The 15,592-nt window shown below is 41.2% G+C and overlaps 3 non-coding genes across 3 annotated transcripts; all 3 read right to left on the reverse strand.

Moving 5' to 3' along the window:
* Positions 1-13,198: 13,198 nt before the first annotated feature.
* On the reverse strand, positions 13,199-13,272 carry trnat-ugu (transfer RNA threonine (anticodon UGU)). Its single transcript has one exon. It is a non-coding gene; the product is annotated as a tRNA-Thr (tRNA).
* A 619-nt stretch (positions 13,273-13,891) lies between these two features.
* On the reverse strand, positions 13,892-13,965 carry trnat-ugu (transfer RNA threonine (anticodon UGU)). The gene has a single exon. It is a non-coding gene; the product is annotated as a tRNA-Thr (tRNA).
* Positions 13,966-14,269: 304 nt separating this feature from the next.
* trnat-ugu (transfer RNA threonine (anticodon UGU)) lies at positions 14,270-14,343 on the reverse strand. Its single transcript has one exon. It is a non-coding gene; the product is annotated as a tRNA-Thr (tRNA).
* Positions 14,344-15,592: the final 1,249 nt, after the last annotated feature.

Here is a 15,592-nt window from a genome sequence, read left to right on the forward strand (position 1 = left end):
CCTTCCACAGTCAATTTACGCTCTCAGTCATGCAAATGCTTGACAATGAAAGGGTTTTAGCAACGTGTTTTTTTGTCAATTTTTCAGTGATACTCTTACAGCTTGTATTCTCAGAATTGGCACGACAGTCAAGCAACACATTCTGTATCTTCTTCAATGGTCAAAGGTTAGAATCTGCCTGTCAAGCGGAGGAACAGGGTTCGATTCCTTGACCGAAGGCTGCCATTTTAGCTCAGAAGCTGGGATTCGCTGGAATTGATCAATCGTGCACTCTGGTGTCATTTCACAACTGACTAGCCTACTCAACTCATCTTCTTTCCAGAACACAACCATGACAGCAAACACCTGAAGGTTCCACAGAGATTTTAACTCGGATCACTGGATTCAGAGTCCAGAGTGCTGACCTTTACACCATGGAACTCCTTCCACAGTCAATTTACGCTCTCAGTCATGCAAATGCTTGACCAGAAATGGTTTTAGCAACGTGTTTTTTTGTCAATTTTTCAGTGAAACTCTTACAGCTTGTATTCTCAGAATTGGCACGACAGTCAAGTAACACATTCTGTATCTTCTTCAATGGTCAAAGGTTAGAATCCGCCTGTCAAGCGGAGGAACAGGGTTCGATTCCTTGACCGAAGGTTGCCATTTTCGCTCAGCAGCTAGGGATTCGCCAAAGTCCGTTTCACACCACAGCATCGGAAAATCTTTTTAAAACCTCAACTATCTGTGAAAAAGCAGTGAAAATGTCTGGCCTGTATAAACTTTGTGATGTCAAACAAGATCAGAGATGACATTGATTGTGATGTCACTACAGTGATGACATCACAGCTTTGTGAAGGCTTCTGTTCTGTCTCTTCTGGTCTGTGGTTCCAACCACAGATTCTGGATGGAAGTGAAGTCCGGATTCCAGAATGTTGATTTGTGTTCTCTGTTAATCTCTGGACGACTTCAGCTGATTACTTCCTGTCACTGTCACGTTGGAAGGTCCACTTCTGCCAGTTTTTCAGCAGCCAGTATCATGTTTTCCACCAGCAGTGTTTCCCAAGGCAGAATAATGTCAGTTTGTTTAAAAATGTTGCCAAAATAAACTATTACAATTACAACAAATGTCATCTCAGGGCACTTCAGTTATAAAGTCCAATTCAGGCCAATTGGAGTTCAATTCATTGTAATTATAATCCAATTAATTCAATTCAGAATTATTCCAATTCATTCACACAGAGCAATTCAAAAACTATTTCTGAGCAAAGTCAAAATCAAATCAAACCAAATTTATTTATATAGCACATTTCATGTACAAACAATTCAAAGTGCTTTACATAAAATAAAAGCTTTGCAGCAGAGAGTGGAAGAAGCATTAAAAATACATAAAATAATATAAAGAGAAACAAATAAAATCATTTAAATGAATTTAAAAACAAGCAACAGTCAAGATGAGTTAAAAGATATCGTGCAGATTTCAGGCATAGACACATGACAATAGAAATGTTTTTAACCTGGATTTAAAAATGTCTACATTTGGTGAAAGTTTAATCTCCACTGGCAGTTTGTTCCACTTGTTTGCAGCATAACAGCTCAATGCTGCTTCTCCATGTTTAGTCTGGACTCTGGACTGGACCAGCTGACCTGAGTCCTTGGATCTAAGAGCTCTGCTGGGTTTAAATTCTCTGAACATATCACAGATGTATTTTGGGCCTAAACCGTTTTGGGATTTGTAAACCATCAGCAGGCTTTTAAATCTATTCTGTGACTGACTGGAAGCCAGAGTAAAGGTTTTAAAACTGGTGTGATGTGTTCAGATTTCTTAGTCCGGGTTAAAACTCCAGCAGCAGCTTTCTGGATGAGCTGCAGATGTTTAATGCTCTTTTTGGGAAGTCCAGTTAAAAGAGCGTTACAGTAATCGAGTCTCCTGGAGATGAATGCATGGATGAGTTTCTCCTGGTCTTTTTGGGAGAGGAAACCTTTAATTCTGTTGATGTTTCTGAGGTGGTAAAAAGCTGCCTTGGTGACAGCTTTGATGTGGCTGCTGAAAGTCAGATCTGAGTCTATCAACACTCCGAGGTTACGAACTTGGTCAGTGATTGTAAGGTCCCGAGTGTCAAGATATTTACCAACGCTGACCCTCTTCTCTTTGCTCCCAAACAGAATGATCTCAGTTTTGTCTTCATTTAATTGCAGAAAATTCTCTCATCCAGGTGTTTACTTCCTCCAGACACTGACACAGTACGTCTGCTGGGCTGCAGTCGTCTGGTGACAGAGACACATAAAGTTGTGTATCGTCTGCATAACTGTGATAATTGATGTTAAAGTTCTGCAATATCTGACCCAAAGGGAGCATATACAAGTTAAACAGAAGAGGTCCAAGAATTGACCCCTGGGGGACTCCACAAGTCATGGCCACTCGCTCAGATTCATAGCTGCCAATTGTAACAAAATAACTCCGGCCTTCTAAGTAGGACCTGAACCAGTTAAGGACCGCTCCAGAAAGTCCAACCCAGTTTTCCAGCCTGTGCAACAGGATTCTGTGATCTACAGTATCAAACGCAGCGCTGAGGTCCAACAGAACCAGGACTGAAACATTACCACAATCAGTAATCAACCTAATGTCGTTTAACACTTTGACCAGAGCTGTTTCAGTGATGTGATGACGTCTGAAGCCTGATTGAAAGTTATCAAGACTTCCACTTTTATTCAGAATGTCGTTGAGCTGGTTAAATACAACTTTCTCAATAATCTTGGATATAAAAGAGAGATTGGAGACAGGTCTGTAGTTGTTCATCATAGAGGCGTCTAGAGTTCTCTTCTTTAGGAGTGGCTTAAAGGTCCCATGGCATGAAAATTTCACTCTCAGAGGTTTTTTAGCCTCAAAATGAGTTCCTCTAGCCTCCTTAAGTCACCCCAGTGAGTAGAAATTGCGAAATGTATTCACTGAGCAGTACAGCATTTCCTCTATGTTTTGAATAGAGCGCCTCCAAGTGTCTCGTTGACTCAAGGCTCCTGGTATGATGACATGCCAGGATAGAGCTCATCAAAATTTCCCACCCCCTCTCTCCGCCACGCCCTCTGTCTCCACCCACACCTGTATTACTTTACCCGCCCAACTCATGTGGAGTAGACGAAGACTCGCCACGACTGAAGACAGTCACAGAAGATACAGCAATGGCTTCCAAACGATGTTACCATGCGAAATGTACTGTGCCAGGATGTGAAGATGAAGAGAAGAATCTGTTTCCGCTTCCATCCTCTGTCCCTTTGAAAACGGAATGGCTAATTTCATTTACGAGGGACGGGTGCCCATGCATGTTCCAAAGAGCGTCAGTGTTTGCGAGACACATTTCAGAGGAATGCTTTCACAACTTGGGACAGTACAGGGCAGGTTTTTCCCTACACCTGAAGTTGAAGCCTGGATCAGTGCCAAGCCTTGCCGGTCCATCAGCTACCCACACCGATCAAGTAAGTCATAATTATTTGCTAGCCGCTAGCACTTTATGGGTGCCAGCTAACTAGCCAACATTAGCTGTGGAGGTATTTATCCATGAAACCTACACTGCGATACAAAACCAATACTCTGTTAAACTGGTTAGATTTGGAAAATTGGTTGTAAAACAAGACATTTGTCCTTTGACCAAGTATCTTACGTGTAGGGGACTACATAAAGCATGAATACTTAGGTAAGCAAGTCTAGTTATGTTCTGCGGCTAGATAATTGTCTGTTACACGGAAAATGACGCCCGACGAAAACAATTCATATTGTGTAAGCCTTTCTTTCGATTGATGACTTTATATTATGAGCATTTGTTACGGTTTGGTGACCTTTTATTTATTTATTTATTTTTTACGTTGAGTCGTTTCTGCGTCTTTCGTGTGTGATACGCGATCGGGTGTTGTGGCTAGGTGAAGGATGTTTAGCAAACGTTTGCTGACTACCCTCGAACATACACCATCATGTATCTGTCAATTCGAACGCAGTTTTGACTCCACATTGTCCAGATTGAACAATCTAGACACCAAACTGCTGAGCACCTTGTATTGAGAGCCCGCTGGGACTTTCACTGAGGCAGACAGGAAGAGGCTTCAGTGGGTAATCAAAGCAGTAGTAGTATTAGCTAAATGAAGGAACAACATGAATAAGAAAAATCAGTGGAACTCTGTTATTTTATGTCAGGGACACTTTGTTTTGTCCATTTCTCAACATATTCTTATTCCCAATCATACAAGGCTGTAAGACAAACATAATAAATCCCTGGAATAAGGGTGAAGCTTGTCCGCTGACATGTATACATACACAACCACCATGAGCAAAAAGTTGGGGTAGTTTCGCGTATTACATGGTAAGTGTCGCGGCGAGTTATGCTGTAAGACTGGAGAAGGTGGGAATTGGCCAGGAGTTAGGTTACACTGGAAGTCCGGGCAAAGTAGGAAATAAGTGAACGGAATGTAAACTCTAATACACAGTCAGTATTGTGAAGTGTTACCTAAAGTCCTCTGTCATTGTACAGAGACGCTATGATTTGCTTGTACAGCACCTAAAAAAAAACCTCACTGTTGTCTATATTCATAGACACACCCAGCCTCGCTTTCAATATAACACAAGCACTCACATTCTATAATTGCCATCAGCAAATTATATGAAAATAATATAAAACATCTTTTAAGAAGAAAAAAAAAGACGGTCGTTGCTCTCGTTTATTTAGTTTTATGGTTAGTAGATGTGCAATGTTCAGCTGTCAGAAATGAAAGGCTAGCCTAATCTTTTGTCATATTTGGCTGTGATCACTTTTTTGTAGCCTATCATAATTTATATAGCCTATGACGTTTTCCCAAACAACCAGCTGTTGTAGTTTCACTTAACTAAAATAAATGCAGTCTACTACCTACAATGGGTGTATAAAAAGCGGAAAATATGTTTGATATTAAATTAGCATGCTACGTTTATTTTGGCGTTACTTCCGCTTCCGGTCTACCCGCCGTCATGTTCGAATGTAAGAAACGAAAAATGAAAAAAGTCATTTCCAAAAACCAAATTTTGTCCGTTATTTGATTTTTCGTTTTTTTTTAGGAAGACAGAAAAATCCGTTTTTGGTTTAAAACGAAAAATTGAAAAAGGACAAATATTTCTGTTTTTTCATTTTTTGGTTTTGACAGAAAAACGGATTATACTTTGGTACCCGGACCTGACAGCCAATCAGAGTAGCCTGAAGACCATTGATCCTGCGACAGCCAATCAGAGTAGCCTGAAGACCTTTGATCCTGCGACAGCCAATCAGATCAGCCTGAAGACCTTTGATCCTGCGATAGCCAATCAGAGCAGCCTGAAGACGTCAGATCCTGTGACAGCCAATCAGAGCAGCCTGAAGACCTTTGATCCTGCAACAGCCAATCAAAGCAGCCTGAAGACCTTTAATCCTGCGACAGCCAATCAGAGCAGCCTGAAGATGTTTGATCCTGCGACAGCCAATCAGAGCAGCCTGAAGACCTTTGATCCCGCAACAGCCAATCAGAGCAGCCTGAAGATGTTTGATCCTGCGACAGCCAATCAGAGCAGCCTGAAGACATTTGATCCTGCGACAGCCAATCAGAAAAGCCTGAAGACGTTCGATCCTGCGACAGCCAATCAGAGCAGCCTGAAGACGTTTGATTCTGCAACAGCCAATCACATGATGACGTGATTAGTTAACTGAAAATATTTTCTTTTTTGGTTCATAATTGTTAATGGTTTCTTTTTGTGGTTATTCTGTTAGTTAGTTAGTTAGTTAAGTTAGTTATAGTTATGAAAGGGAATGTTTGAATTGGTACCAGTGTGTGTGTGTGTTATATAGTTCTGTTAAGAATGTGTTTTGAATAAAGTGTTTGTTGTTGTTTGTACTATTTTGTTTACTGGGTACTCCTTTGGTTCCTGAGTTGTGCGTTTGGGTTCAAGTGCTAGTTCTATTAGTTAAACACATGCCACACAGACATAAGTTGTTTTGTTTTAACACATTCAAACCATTAAAATGGTACTCCACTTTGTCCGCACACCTGCAACATTTTGGCTCCAAAATAGAAAAATGCAAGGTCACATTACAGGGTCTGATATGTTCACTCTTAACTGTAGGCTATGTCAGGGTGTATTTTACTGTAATCTCCAGCAATCCTGCCATGGGCCCAACAGTGAGGAGGACCACCACATTGTCCAGATTGAACAATCTAGACACCAAACTGCTGAAGACCTTGTATTGAGAGCCCGCTGGGACCTGCACTGAGGCAGACAGGAAGAGGCTTCAGTGGGTAATCAAAGCAGTAGTAGTATTAGCTAAATGAAGGAACAACATGAATAAGAAAAATCAGTGGAACTCTGTTATTTTATGTCAGGGACACTTTGTTTTGTCCATTTCTCAACATATTCTTATTCCCAATCATACAAGGCTGTAAGACAAACATAATAAATCCCTGGAATAAGGGTGAAGCTTGTCCGCTGACATGTATACATACACATCCGCCATGAGCAAAGAGCAAAAGTTGGGGTAGTTTTGCGTATTACATGGTAAGTGTCACGGCGAGTTATGCTGTACGACTGGAGAAGGTGGGAATTGGCCAGGAGTTAGGCTACACTGGAAGTCCGGGCAAAGTAGGAAATAAGTGAACGGAATGTACATTCTAATACACAGTCAGTATTGTGAAGTGTTACCTAAAGTCCTCTGTCATTGTACAGAGACGCTATGATTTGCTTGTACAGCACCTAAAAAAAAAACCTCACTGTTGTCTATATTCATAGACACACCCGGCCTCGCTTTCAATATAACACAAGCACTCACATTCTATAATTGCCATAAGCAAATTATATGAAAATAATATAAAACATCTTTTAAGAAGAAAAAAAAGACGGATGTTGCTCTCGTTTATTTTGTTTTAAGGTTAGTAGATGTGCAATGTTCAGCTGTCAGAAATGAAAGACTAGCCTAATCTTTTGTCATATTTGGCTGTGATCACTTTTTTGTAGCCCATCATAATTTATATATATATAAATTATACAGTCCATCGCCTTAACCTCTCGGCCACCTCGTCCTCTCTCTTGTAAGTTTGACCATAGAAATATCCGTCGTAAACTACAGCTGGTATAATTTTGATCTCAAATTGAAGCCTCATTAGATACAATGGCCTTGCGTGCAGAGGATATGAATTTATCCTCCTTTCTCAAAAATAGAATCATTATTATTTTAAATGTGGTACCATGTAGGGATGTTTGAGGTTGTTTGATTTAAAATTGGGCGAAACAAAAGCAATTGCACTTAGGATAAGTCAAATTTAAGGTTGGGGTTATTACAATCTCTTCAGAATATACCCAAATATGGAAGAAAAACTATGTCAAATTATAAAGGGCTTGCTTTCCAGGTAAAATGTGGCGGGATTTATGTCCACACTCCTCAGAAATCTTTTAGGTGCTCTTCTGGTGAGAGGCCTTAATGGTCATCTTATAAAGACAAACCAACTAATGTGCAAATTCAAATTTGTTTAAAAACAGAAAGAAAAAGGAATCTGCCAAACCATGAAACACTACGGATTTTCCATGTCTCACTGATCGAACGCAAGACTCTACTTGATACATTCAACCACTCTGAAAAACACTGATAAAAACCAACAAGCTTCAGTTGTGAGATATATTCCTTTTTATGTATCAAGGAATGGATCGTTTGGTCAGAAATGGTTCGTTAATTTGGAAGTTCTAAGAATACATCAACCGAAGGGGAATTAGCTCAAATGGTAGAGCGCTCGCTTCGCATGTGAGAGGTAGCGGGATCGACACCCGCATTCTCCAGTCGTCTTTCCTTTGTTCTTGTGCTCTGTGGAGGAAATGATTAACAGCTGCACGTAGCAAAGGTGGGTGTAAACTGAAAGAAAGACAGCTCTTTCACATTAGCCTGAAGTCACACTCAAAATTCTTCATTATAGATTCAATCGCCCAAATAAACCTAGTGTAAGCAAATAAAAATATTGCAACAAAAGCATTGTTTGAAAACCCTGCTCGTAAGAAGTGGAATCAGAATTAACAAATAACACACCAGCACACAACTTGACATGACATTCAACGGTTACAAAACATCATTTTCATGAAGGACTTCAACTCCTGAGACAGACCTAAGTTATGGCGATCAAGAAAAAGCTTATTTTTTGTTTGTTAGAAATGGTCAGTCTTCGAAATGTGTCAGAGGAAGGAGCTGTCTCTTCAGAGATCAATCTGTGCAATAATTCATACGATCAACGACACGTCTGGCCTTTGTTTTGTTTAATCAAATGGTCCAAGGAACTTCTGATTCTTTCCAGGTTAACTTTGAGCAACCCTGAATCAATAATGGAGCCTCTCCGTCGGTAGCCCATCGACGTCTCGTGACGGAGCTGCCGAGGAGCGTGAGCCACGGGGCCGAGCCTGGTGCTCCGCGGAGTCTCTGTGAGCCGGAAGCCAGGAAAACAGAGGAGGACAGCTGCGGCTGCCCTCTGTCCTCCGGCCCACGCAGCCGCCGCGAGCACCAGGCTCGTCTAGTAGCCTCTTAGTTAGCACTAGATGCTCAACTATGCAACTAACTTCTCTCTATGACTAAATGAATAGCTGCATGATTGTCAGAAGAGACAACTAAAGTCACTCTTAGTGTATGAACTCACCGTTGTCACTGTCCACTTGCTGTCACTAAACATGTTGCTCACGTGCACTGCGTCCCAGGCTCGTCTGTTAGCCAATTCGCTCTGTGAATAATTCGCTCTGTGCAAGACTCTACTCCCGTTCTACTTCCGCTCTCTCTCTGGAGTGTGTGATCCACTCCTTCCGGTGCTATCGCTAACTAGCTAGCAGTAGCCAGACACGTATAGCTACATAGATCTCTCTCTCTCTCTCTGTCTCTCTCTCTCTCTCTGATATTTATAGTAGTAACTATGTACTGTGTGTAGATAACATTTAGGACAGTTGTCCTGTAGATACTTTAGATTTGTAGATTTTCAGCACCCTGAAAAGTACAAACTTTTCAGAACTAGAGGTAATGATTCAATCAGGTATACACAGCTATACAAGCATAGTCTTGTTTGGTTGTTGTGGTGTTCATCTTTACAAATCTATACAAAACCTGAAGTGATAATGGTCACTAATGAAGGCTTACAACTGACCTGAGACCATACCTTTTGTACTGATTGAAATGAGAGCCCGAGTGTAAAAATCTATGTGGATTGTTGATATTGGATTATTGAATAAGTGTTGTTCAATATTTACTTAGTAAATTCTACATGTTGTAATGTCATCTCTGTGCGTTTTCATTTTAATTTCAGGTCAGGAAAAACCCAAAGCTAATGTAACGATGACAATGACACCAAGACTGTTTTTGAATTAAAGCTGCGGTCGGCAACTTTTTTTTGTCATATTAGCTTGAACTGTCATGGGATTCTGGAAGTAGAATATTAAATAGGCTGTTTAGAAAAAATAACGAAATCTGTAGCTCCCTCTGAAGCCTGTAATCATGCTTGCAAAAACCGAGCGCTCCCGGCTTTTTTTAACCAATCAAGTTAGGGTGGAGGAATCCTACCTGTCAATCACAGCTTGTGCACACGCTGCTGAGCGTGAGTCTGCCCCAGCTTGTGTGCGCTCACACTGGTGTGAACTCACGTGCACAACCTCGTCCACAGAGGGGGAGGGGTTTGGGGGGCGATTCGGAACTTGTTAGAGGTTGGGGGAGGGACCTGAAAGTTGTATCAGTTCGAATTTTCCGACTTTAGACTCGGAATTTTGAAAACCTGCCGACTGCAGCTTTAATGATTTATTATTACATATTCAAAAGATGCACACATCTCATTACAACAATGAACAATACAACCTCTACACTGGTAGAGATTTGCACAAACAAACAATAAAGATCAGTTCAGGTTTTGTATAGATTTCTAAAAATGAACAAGATTGAAAGAACTGATCATTTGAACTGACTGAAAGAACTGATCATTTGAACTGATTGAAAGAACTGATCATTTGAACTGACTGAAAGAACTGCTGATTGAACTGATTGAAAGTGCTCCCAATTCATTGCTGAGTTGCCCATGCCTTCACTAACGGCCCATTCTGATAATTGACCAGGAAGCAGGCCACACTGAACAATTCGTCAATGTTCCCACATATAGACAGTGGTATCTCCTTGTCGAAGAGTTTGTTCTCTTTCACTCTCCTTATGCACCTCTCCACGTGCACTCTCAGCCATGCAATTGACTGCGTCTGTCTGACATCCTCTCGACTCATTTGTTGTTTGTTGCTGAGAAAGGCAGGCCGGTACACCTTACAAGGAGCAAGGTTGTCCACAACAAACCCTTTGTCCACCATGATGGCCATACCTGGCTTCAGCAGCTTTACAATCCCAGACTGCTTAACTCATTGGCTGCCATTGACGTCTATAGACGTCAATTTAAAAAAAAAACGTTGACTGCCAAAGACGTCTATAGACGTCAATTGCGTTTTTTAACGGAGCAGGCTGGGGGACAATCTAGCAGAGTTTGTCACTAAATCTTAGGCTTGTAAACACTAAACAGAGAATATACTGGCAAAATTACCCGCAAGGTGCCACTTTGCACAAAAAAAAAGCTTGTTTTCTCCGTTTTTTTCGTCTAACAGCTGTTTTTTTTCGTGAAACGAACCTATGTTCTACTATCTATTACTAAAGGACTGAAAATAGAAAAAAACTTTTTTTTTCCTGATGAAAGAAGAGAGTCTACTCTTTCGTTTGGTAATTTCGGTGTGTACATAGTCATAAGACACACTTTTCTGTGGGTCTTGGAAAATCAGTCAAAATACTGTAAAACACTTGGCAGTATGGGTCTCTCTGCACTGAAAATGGCTGGCAGACACTCATAGAGCCTGCATACAGTCCGGACACAAAGGTGACAGCACCGTGGGGTGCCATGCCAATCAAGGCCTTGAATGTAGTGTGAGATTTGTATGTGGAAAAAACCTCACTCTGAAGGAGCAGAGAGGATGGCGCCTGACAAAATATCTCCGTACAATAAAGGACCACCTGTGTGTCAGAAAAAGCTGCAAACTCAACTGGCAGGTGAGCTCTCACTGTCGCTGGAGGAATCCAAAGGCGCTGGCTTCCTAACAGGCAGTACAGGAAATGAGTCCATGTGGAGATGATTCCACTTGCAGTAGTGCGGTGAATGCTGAACCTCTCTGCAAGATCCCTGGGAGGAAAACCCACTGACAGGTACATCAGGAAAAGAAGAAACTCGTCAATGGGTCTCAGTTTCTGTTGAGATATAAAAACAAAAGGCCTCTGTTTAGTTACCTTGACATTGACAATATTATTACAAAGCATAAATCAGAAAACTTTTGTTTTGTTTTTGTGTGTTGTTGTTTTGTTTGTTTGTTTGTTTTCAGTAACGTTTTACATTATGCATTGCTGTTTGGTGTGTAATTTGTTTTTTTTTATGTGAAAGCAATAAAAAATATATTAACAAAAAAGGCCTACACCTTTTAATATCACGTCACGTTACGTCATCACTTACCGTTGCTGGGTGATGGACTGTGCTGCTGCTGGCAGAGGCTGTCTTGGCGCTAGTTATGCGCACCATCTTGTGGGTCACGGCAGGTTTGATTAATGTCCAGAATGCCATGAAACTCCTGTAGGACGCAAACCTGGTATAAAACCGCACGTCATCATCTGATGCAGACAGACGCTCGATGCCAAAATGCTGACGATGTTTGAGGACTTTTAATTGCTGCTGTAACTCCCTAACCTGACGACGTAGAGCTTCGTTCTCATCGGCTAAATTACTCGCCCTCGCTCCGGTTTGAGGGACTACACAGTAATCGTGATCTGGAGCCATTTCGGTCTCCATCTCCGAGTCTGACTCTGGGGCAGGACTCTCGGCCCGCGGACGCCGTTCCCAGACACTTGGTCTGGGCGCAGGTAGTTCGTACCCATTCCAAGAAAAGTAAACCGGTACGGATCCCTTCTTCAACCTCCTCAGTCCCCCGGCAGACACGTTGAAATCAGCCTGCTTAAAGATGCCTCTCCTGGTGGCAAGTCCAGAAATGTTTTACAAGAACAATGGGGACACGCAACGTTTGGTATCAATTGGCGAATTATTCTGTTACATCTGTCACCGATGCTTGTTGTGTGGTTTGTATGAAAGACGCACAGCCTGTTGCTTTTACAGGAGTGCCTGGGGAAGTTGATCCTTTAACTTGTACTGCCTATGCCATCTGCTCTAATGGCAGTCGTAATGTGACGCTGTACCTGCCTGAAGTTGCCCCTGAGATGACAACGTCTCCATTCCGTGGTATGAATTGTACTTATCACCTGTGTTTCACACATTGTTGGCTGATGAGAGGAAGTTATTTTAAGGGCGTGGATGGCAAATATCATAGTAAGGGAGACCATTATCCTTGGAGTACTGAATGTCCGCCACTCACCAGTCGCATTATTCCACCACCGCCACATTTTAATACTATAGCAAACTATATAAATACTTCTATAGTTTGCTATGAATCCCAACCTGAACCTGCAAATGAATTCAACAGACATGCCCTGGGCAGTGTCCCCCCTGACATGTGTAATGTTACCGTCCCTGTCACATGGGGAAGGAGTAGTACTCAGAATTCAGTAGCTTTTCATTGTATTTTTACTTATTGCCTATTTGATTCTCACTCCATGTCTCATTGGATTTTTAATGACACTTTGCATTCCACTCGCCCTGTCCCTGACATGTTTTGGCTGTGTGGCCGTCACAGTAAGCTACATTCCAGTTTGCCTGCCAATTGGACTGGTAGGTGTGCCCATGTGATGTTGGTGTATAATGTCCGTATTGCTGTTGACCCTTTTGCTCCTCAAGCCACCAGCTCAGTACGCAAACGCTCTATTCCTGGCAGTTTTGATGATCGTGTCTATGTAGATGCAATTGGAGTCCCCAGAGGGTCCCTGACGAATACAAAGCCAGAAATCAGATAGCTGCTGGTTTTGAGTCCATAATTTGGACTGGATCAATTATCTTTTTTATAACCAACAGCATTTTATTAATTACACTCATGATGCCATTGAAGGACTAGCTGAACAGCTAGGCCCCACACTTTGTGAAGCACTGATTAAAACCATGAGATGCAGTGCCTCCAAGTACAGACTGTTTTGGAAGTCCAGCACTCCTGAAGCACTGCTGTAAACAGTTATGGCACCATGTTGATGTACATAATAACACCTTAAGGCACTGCAGGGATTTGAACCCAGGATCTCCTGTTTACAAGACAGGCACTTTGACCAACTAAGCCACAGCACCACATGGGTCATAAAACTGATGAAAGAATAAAGAGCAGGAAGTGGATCCAACTCAGGAAGTGTTTTTTGTGATTCTGTACCTCAAGAATAGTTAAAGTCATGAGTAGAAGTACCTCTAATTGGTTCAAAACTTCATCATATTTTGCAGATATTGTTGGGTTTTCAACTCAGACCCTGGTGTTCATGAGGAAGTCACTTTCACCAGTTACAGCCAGATCTCATGAAGCAGTGTACTTATTACACGCCAAGTCATTTACTGTGTTTTTACGAGGCTTTTTTATGCTTTTACGTATTATTTTCTGCTACATATTTCAAGGAAATGACTTCCTGCCCTCAGCTTTTACTCTAACTCTGACTATTTCACGGTTTGTACATTCATTTTGATGTTATTTAGTGTGACAGGAGGAGAAGCTCCACCGTACTGTACCCTAACCATTTGACTTGTTATGTGAACGGAGGAAAATTACACTCTGAAAGTATAAAATAGGCATAAATGAGACTTTAAAAGCTGTGTGCTATTTATACGCACTTTCATTAAGTGGACCAGTGAAAAGGATTTAGTAGAAAGCTGATAATAAGCTGTTTTATATGCTAAGTCATAGCTTGCTCTGAAGGCCCACAGGCACTGCTGGGATTTGAACCCAGGATCTCCTGTTTACAAGACAGGCACGTTGACCAACTAAGCCACAGCACCACATGGTTCATAAAACTGATGAAAGAATAAAGAGCAGGAACTGGATCCATTTCAGGAAGTGGTTTTTGTGATCTTTTTCCGAAATTCATGTGATCTCTGCATAAATAAGGGCTTGATGTTATTCAAATTATCTCTATTTGTAAAAACATTGGATTGAGTCCCAGTTCAATCTTATGTAACTCAAGAATAGTTAAAGCCATGAGATGATGTGCCTCCAAGTACAGACTGTTTTGGAAGTCCAGCACTCCTGAAGCACTGCTGTAAACAGTTATGGCACCATGTTGACGTACATAATAACACCTTAAGGCACTGCTGGGATTAGAACCCAGGATCTACTGTTTACAAGACAGGCACTTTGACCAACTAAGCCACAGCGCCACATGGCTCCTAAAACTGATGAAAGAATAAAGCAAACATTTTGGTTGTTGTTTGTCAGTACTTAAAATCAAAATGACTTTTTAAGATAGTAAGTAAGCGTTGTTTCTAAGTGCTTGTTAAAATGATTATTTAAGATAGTAATTAAGTGTTTTTTAGGCGATGTGAAAACCGTTTGCTGTGACTTTCAAATCTGCTTCAAAAACTGGACGTGTTTCTTCAGATAAACTCCTGACCAGCTGTGAAAAAGCAGTGAAAATGTCTGGCCTGTAGAAACTTTGTGATGTCAAACAAGATCAGAGATGACATTGATTGTGATGTCACTACAGTGATGACATCACAACTTTGTGAAGGCTTCTGTTCTGTCTCTTCTGGTCTGTGGTTCCAACCACAGATTCTGGATGGAACTGAAGTCCGGATTCCAGAATGTTGATTTGTGTTCTCTGTTAATCTCTGGACGACTTCAGCTGATTACTTCCTGTCACTGTCACGTTGGAAGGTCCACTTCTGCCAGTTTTTCAGCAGCCAGTATCATGTTTTCCACCAGCAGTGTTTTCCAAGACAGAATAATGTCAGTTTGTTTAAAATGTTGCCAAAATAAACTATTACAATTACAACAAATGTCATCTCAGGGCACTTCAGTAATAAAGTCCAATTCAGGCCAATTGGAGTTCAATTCATTGTAATTATAATACTGTTCAGAATGAATTCAGAATGAATCCAATTCATTCATACAGAGCAATTCAAAAGCTAAGGACACCAACAGATGGCACCGAACTTGTACTATTTCTAATTAGATAGAACTTTTTAATAGTTCTAAGATCATATCTTTCTGGCTTTATTTGCATTTTACAAATAGTCCCGAGTAATTATGAAAGTGGGGTTTTAATTAGAAGAAAAAGCCTCAAAATAAAGTGAATTTTAGGAGTATGCAGGGATTCATTTCCATCTAATGAACAGGTCAGTTATATTAAACAGTGGGCTGTGTGAGCAGCAATCAGGGGAGTAAGGAGTTCACAAATCATAGACAGAGGCAACCGTCCAACTATTCAAAGCTTTTAAAATGAGTAATAAAATCTGACAGGTAACCAGGGAAGGAAGTCCTTTAATCCTGGAAATATTCTCCAGGTGATAGTCGGCTGACTTCCTAACTGAGCTGATCTGGCTGCTGAAGTTCAGCTCTGAGTCCATAATAACACCCAGATTCCTGCTTGGTTTGTGCTTTTTAACATCACAGCCTGAAGCTGAGCTC

The sequence above is a fragment of the Odontesthes bonariensis genome, chromosome 11 (assembly GCF_027942865.1).
Source record: "Odontesthes bonariensis isolate fOdoBon6 chromosome 11, fOdoBon6.hap1, whole genome shotgun sequence".
NCBI lineage: Eukaryota > Metazoa > Chordata > Actinopteri > Atheriniformes > Atherinopsidae > Odontesthes > Odontesthes bonariensis.